Consider the following 6,409-nt stretch of genomic DNA (forward strand, 5'->3'; position numbering starts at 1 on the left):
TTGTGAAGGGTAGAGTTAGAGGTGTGCAATGGTCCCAAGGGGGAGAGGCAATAATGGCTCTGTAACAAGACATGACCTTCTAATATAAACCCATTGCAAATGGTGTCCAAAGCCAGGCCTCTGAAATTGCTCCACAATGAAGACCAATCAAGCAGACTGCAAAAAATACTTCCCTAGCCAATCCTAGGAGAGCACTTTAAGGCAAAAAAAAAAAATCTCTTCTATAAATAGTAGAACCAGTCTCCAAATCTGTTTAAGGAAAGAAGAGAAAGTTAAAGAGGAACATTTGCCAAACCCATATTCTTTTGGAGATACACTCTTTTTGAGTGCAGGTATAAGACGATGTGCAAACTTGTATGTTCCGGCTGCCTTTTTTAGTTGGTAATATCTTACAACAGCTGTACAGATGTAAATAATTACATTCCAGAAATGAATGCAGCCCCTGGTGGGTGGGTGTGGGGGGGGAAGGCCTTGACAGAACAAGGGAAGAAATAACATTTGCGTGTTACAGGGCAGGTAACTCTTACTTTATTTTGGGCCCTGTGTGTTGCAATAGAGAAATGCAGGTTGCAGATTGCAGGATAATTCTGTCTTTGCCATTCCTCTCTGGTTTCACAGGTCTGTGTTTGTTGGGTTTATTTTCTTATAACATTATCAGTTACTCAAATATGGGTTTGTGTGAAGCACTCTGGATTTGAGTGTGGACAGGCAGTACATTAGCTAATATGATTCCATTAAAAAGGGATTCCCTAGGCAGTGCCCCAATTAAATGAAGAAGTGTCAATATTAATAAACCCTCCAAAGAAAGGGATAAAATCAGATACCCGCAGTGACCCCCCCAGACATGAGTGCTAGCCAGATCAATACATACCCATAAGCACTGATGGAAATAGCTAAACAACAAAAACGTATCTAGGCCACTGAGATTTGGCAGTACAGCACACCCATAAAGTATCCTTTGTTTCTCCAGTTTTGCTTTCCATTCCCTTACTCTCCAGCCAAAGATCAGTGTCATGAGCATGAGCTACCTGTCTGCAAACAGTTTCTTGCTGGAGTTCATCCTGTCTCCTCTTGATGCCTGGTCTAAAAAGGGTTTCTTGGAAGTGTAAAGATGCTGTCCAAAAAGTTGAATAAGCACTAATCCAAACCCCTGCCAGCTTACATCCCTAATGCAACTGAAATGATTTTCATTCATCTTTTCAATTGTCATCAAATATAGATCCACTGTAGCTGGGCACAACTCCACTGACGTAAATGACTGGGCATTCACTTTCTTGGAATTACACCTACTTGGATCCAAGTCAAAGTTTTGCCAATGCAAGGAGGGATGTGACCAAATACCACAAAAATGCAGTTGTTACTTTCTACAGTGTTTTGCTACTTTGGAAGTGTTGCAAAACTGTGCCCTTATCTTTTCTACCCAGATTTCATGTTCATGATGCATATCTTTGTGTCATCAAGGTCTGGTGGTTACAATGCGCTGTGCTCACAGCTACGGTATAGGAGGGTTTAAAACATTTTAGAATTTCAGCATCTGTTTTATGTTGATTTCAGGAGGAGAATGGGAGAAGGGGATGCCAAGTTCCAGAGAACAATAAACACTTCGGGCCAAATTCTCCCTTCGTCTATGCTGGTGTAAATTGAACATCTCTTCATCCAGCTGACAGGTATATTTGAGCCAGTATAATATAGGGCAGAGTCAAGCCCTTTAATTTGGAAGAACACAATTGCTTCCCCTGGCCCATGCCCAAGAAAATATATTTAAAATATACAATAGATTGCAGAAGAAATTTTAATTAACAATTTTTTATGGGGGTGTTGGGTAAAAGCATTCCATTCTGGACTGAAAACGAGGCTTTCAGAACTGAGCCAAAACGGAGAATGTTTATCATAAATGCCCTAAAGAGGAGTACAATTAAAATGTGTTTAGAACCTTGAACTGTTCTGTTAATGAACATGAACTTATAATTCCAGGTTTTAAAATAACTAATGATGTCCAAATAGATTTTAGCATCTATTAAAGGTATCATCTTAAGACACATTGTTGGGGAAAAAGGAAACTGAGAATAAAGTTTTAAAACTAATTCATGGTAAAGAAATATGAGACCTAATTCTTCCCAAAGCATCACAGTTAGTAAAATATTACACTTTTTTTCTACAGCAGAAACACAACAGAACAACATTATTCTCTAGTGGTCAACATTAATTGCAAACTGATGGCCAGTTCTGAACATGGGAGTCTTCACTGGGCCACATTTAATTAAGTTAACTGCTGACATGTCCCCCGCTCCGGCAGCCCTGCTAGCTGAGCCGCTCTCAGCGGCATCAGCCAAAGCAGTCGTACCACACGGGGGAGTCCCTCTGCATGCACAGAAAAGTTCATGTTTCATAAATCACTCGCTTTGAAACCTGATGTCTCTGTACTGCGGCTTTGTCAGTCTGTCTGAGAGATACTGTAAGTTCTGCAACACTTGGCGGGGCAAAAACCAAAGCCTAAACCACAATGTTTCTATAAATGAATTGCTTATAAGTAAGGTGGATAGGATTGTGTTGGTGGGGAAATCTGTGTTAAGCACGATTCTCTTTATTAAACATTGTTTGAGCCACCTACTTGCCTGGTATTCCCATATAGAACACTAAGAAAAGTTCGAGAAATCTCAGCCATCAGGTAGTAAAATACTACAGATTTTATTTAATCATTTAGGAAAGCAGAGGGTGTGGCAGGTTCATTGCATGGCATGGCAACACATTATCTCAGCACAGCAAAAATGGAACAACAAAGCTGGAGCAGGATTCAGCCATGTCAAGATCACATTTTTCATTGCAATGTATAGCATAGCCTTCTAACATATAGTTACAGGAATAATGGGCATGGTCCACGGTGTGGGCAGTCTCTGAGTACACCTGTCCTGGGGATTTAGTGGGCCTGGCATCTTGACAAAACACACCTTTCATGAAGTACAGGCCATGAGCAGTGGACATACAGCCTGAAAATCATGTATCATATCTTAAGGGGTGAACCATCCTCATTCCCCAAATCCATCTCAACCCAGAGGATACAGCAAGTGATGAGGCTCCTGAACAATGCACAAAGGGAAGTGCTGACAAAGATCTCTCAAGGTGGCACAGGTTTCGTAGCACTGCATCAGACCGTCCTAACGAGCTTTCTCTTGGATTTTTATACATCATTCTTATGACCTTACTGTGCCACACAGGAGACTTACTTTGCCAGCTCATTGTTGCCTGGTACTAATACAGACCACTGCTAGCACAATATACTATTATCCAGCAAAACAACATGTACTGACAAACACTGTTTAGTGCGTATTGGCTACCAATCTGAGAAAGCCAGGGTCACTGCTGAACAATACCAAAAGAGGTCTCACTACCTTCTTCTCCCTCCTCCATTGAATGAGCTGTTAATAGACAAGCTGTTATAGAGAAAAAGAACTAAATAGTTTACAAGCTTACATTTGAAGGCCTGTGAATTGCATTAGCTGAGCCAGCTGAGTGAGAGCCAAGGCAATCTCCCCATGATTGTAGAAAATGTGGCATTGAGGCATGTGGAGGCAAAGGAAAAATGACAGTGACCAGGTTTACAATATGCAAAGCCGGAATAATTACTGCTTTCTGTGGCATAGAATTTTTAGCTGAACTACGATAAGGAATAAGCATCTCCTTTAAATGCACAAGGGTGTGTGTCTTCATTTTTTAAAACTTTCTCTCTTTTATGCAAATAGTAACCTACAGCCTTAATAGAAACTCTTTGAAGTTGACTTTTAATTTTTCCCCACTGGACCTTTCCCCTCCTACCCCTCTTTCTCTACTGCGCAGGCCACTCAGTATGAGCAATGACCATGGTTCTTTTTTATTATTCGCTGTTTTCTTTGGGCCTAGCGGTTATGAATAGGAATGTGAAGCACTTTCAATTCAATTATCTGGACAATTATTTGGGATCAGTGGAAGTGGAATGTGCAGCTGAAAAGTTTTTGGGACCCTCTGGTTACCAGCCAAGAGACTGACAGAGTTATTTTTAAAATTTCTTTCTGTTCTTTAACTTTACCAGAGACATAAAAATTTTGAAAAGAGGCAGAACAAGAAAAATTATTAATAGAGAAACAGCAAACTTGAAAAGTAAAGAATGGAACCCTCAGATCATTCATTTTAAGACATTCAGCGGCAGAAAAGAATGAAGGAAAGATGAAGGAAAGGACAGTTAAAAACCAGCCACCACTGAACACTGATCATTCAAAATTTCTAACTTTGAGAAACCCTCAGAAAATTTTAAGGGGACAGATTTTCACTCAAAAGAACTGGTTTGGATCAAATATAATTTTTAAAAGTTTCAGGTTAAAGATTTCAACCTGCTTACAAGTTTCCGTCTTTACATTGTCCTCCCAATTTTACACAGTCTTTGGTTAGAAACAAGCCAGGTGACGTCTAACCAATTGCTGCAATGACAGCTGTCTGAAATACTGCAGTAAGAGCTGAGGTAGCTGGTTTAACGCAGCCCTTACAAAAAACCCGAGGAGATCAGGCGATTGCTGAGAGGTTATTCAGCAAAGTATAGCGGTGGCTTTTGCCATAACTTCCACTAATGGGTAGCTATCTTTGATAGCTCATTCACAGTCCAGTTAAACCAGACCGAAATCAGCCCCACAGGAAACACATTTTTGGCTGTTTAAAAACAGATTTCTTGGTACATTATCATATAAATCGTTCACAAACTGGACTAACCTGGGTCAGTGATCCAGATAACACGTTTTCTAGTCAGACTTGAGCTTTGCTCATTAAACTTTGTCTCAGAATCTGAGTATCTTTACTACAGAGAAACCTTTCAGTCATGCTAACTTAGAGTACCAGCCACCTATTGCTTACATCTGAAAGGCGAGCATTAGTCTATACTCAGAAATCCAGCATCCCTCTAACGGGGGGGGGGGCAGAATTTCTACCACTATTTTAAGGCCAGTTGCAAAACTCATGTTGACTTCAGAAGAGACAGGGTGACTTGCTGCCTTGTTACTCTCTTTGGCTTCCAGTACTGCAGTAACAGTGTAAGTAAATCAGCTTCTGGAATTATATTCACCTGAGATCAGACCAAGTGGAGATTATGCATTTTCAGGCCCTTGATTATGAAACTTTTTCAAATGCAAAGCTCACTCTTTCAGGGTATGGCTTACAGTTAATTAATTTCACTAGAATTTTTCTTCATCCTTTCGGAACTCATGCTTTGGCATACTTCAGTATATCACCCTTTCTTCTGTATTTTGGGGAGCTAAATCCTGAAGTCCCATCTCAGTACTTGCTGAGCAAAATTCCCTTTAAAGGTTTCAGAGAAACCATCATGTCAAGGGCAGTTTGTTTCAGTGAAAGGCTCAGGATTTATCTAATCAAACCTAGGAATTGTCCCCTTTTGTTTTGGTGGGTTGTTTTTCCTGAGCTCTTCAGTTTGCCCTCCTGTTCGATCATTTCATTCAAGTTAGTAGTTTCCTCAGGTTGGCTGATCTTTATTTCTGCTTTTAATATTCTCTATTGATTTTATTGTAGTGCACTTACATGCTGTTCAACAGTCCCCTATTACTGTAAATAAAATGAGATAAATAACTTGCCTTTCTGCATTTAAAATGCTTGGCAGCAGCCATCTCCACCCTTAACCGAGCATTTGACAGTGTTACTGCCAGTATCTCGTGAGGGCAGCTCCTGAGACCTGCGTGCCCCTCACATGTCACTAGTATCCATGCTAGTTAGATAAAGCTAGCTTGGAGTCTGCTGATATTACTGGCTGGCTTTATCTAGCAAGCAGAGGTACCAGTAGCATCTGTGCATCTGTTGGATGTGCAGATGGGGGCAGCTGCCCTCTTAGACACTGGCAGTAATAGCAGTGTTAATACGTGCATCTATGACCAAACAAGATATTGCTTATCTGCAGTATATGTGAAAGTCACTGAGACTCCCGTTTTCAGGTCAGGTAGGTGTTATTCCTATCTATCACTTACGGACTTTGGCTTAACTGGTCACTTAAATAACAATGATAAGATACAAAACACAGCTTCATCTTTCTTCCCCCTTGTGACTGCTCTTTGCAGGCATTCCTCTGCCCTGGCCTGTTTCCCTGTCCTCAGGGAAACAACCAGCATAGTCAAAGTATAGAAGGTGCATCCCCCTTGGCTAGGAGAGTCTGTAGAGCATTCCCAGCACCCACACTCCCTTCAGACTCCTTGGAGTTGGTGCTGTTATCAGCATAGTTGGAGGTCAAAGCAACTCCTGAAAGGCTGGGGCAGCTTCTCAAGCAGAGCCTGCAGCCTGTGCTGGGCTTTGCACCGTTGCGGTTTGCCGAGTCAGTGCTTATGGTATGTGGCTGTGTGGGCTGCAGTACAGACCTACCCCGAGACTCCTATCTTGAAACGGC

This window comes from Mycteria americana, chromosome 11 (assembly GCF_035582795.1).
Source record: "Mycteria americana isolate JAX WOST 10 ecotype Jacksonville Zoo and Gardens chromosome 11, USCA_MyAme_1.0, whole genome shotgun sequence".
NCBI lineage: Eukaryota > Metazoa > Chordata > Aves > Ciconiiformes > Ciconiidae > Mycteria > Mycteria americana.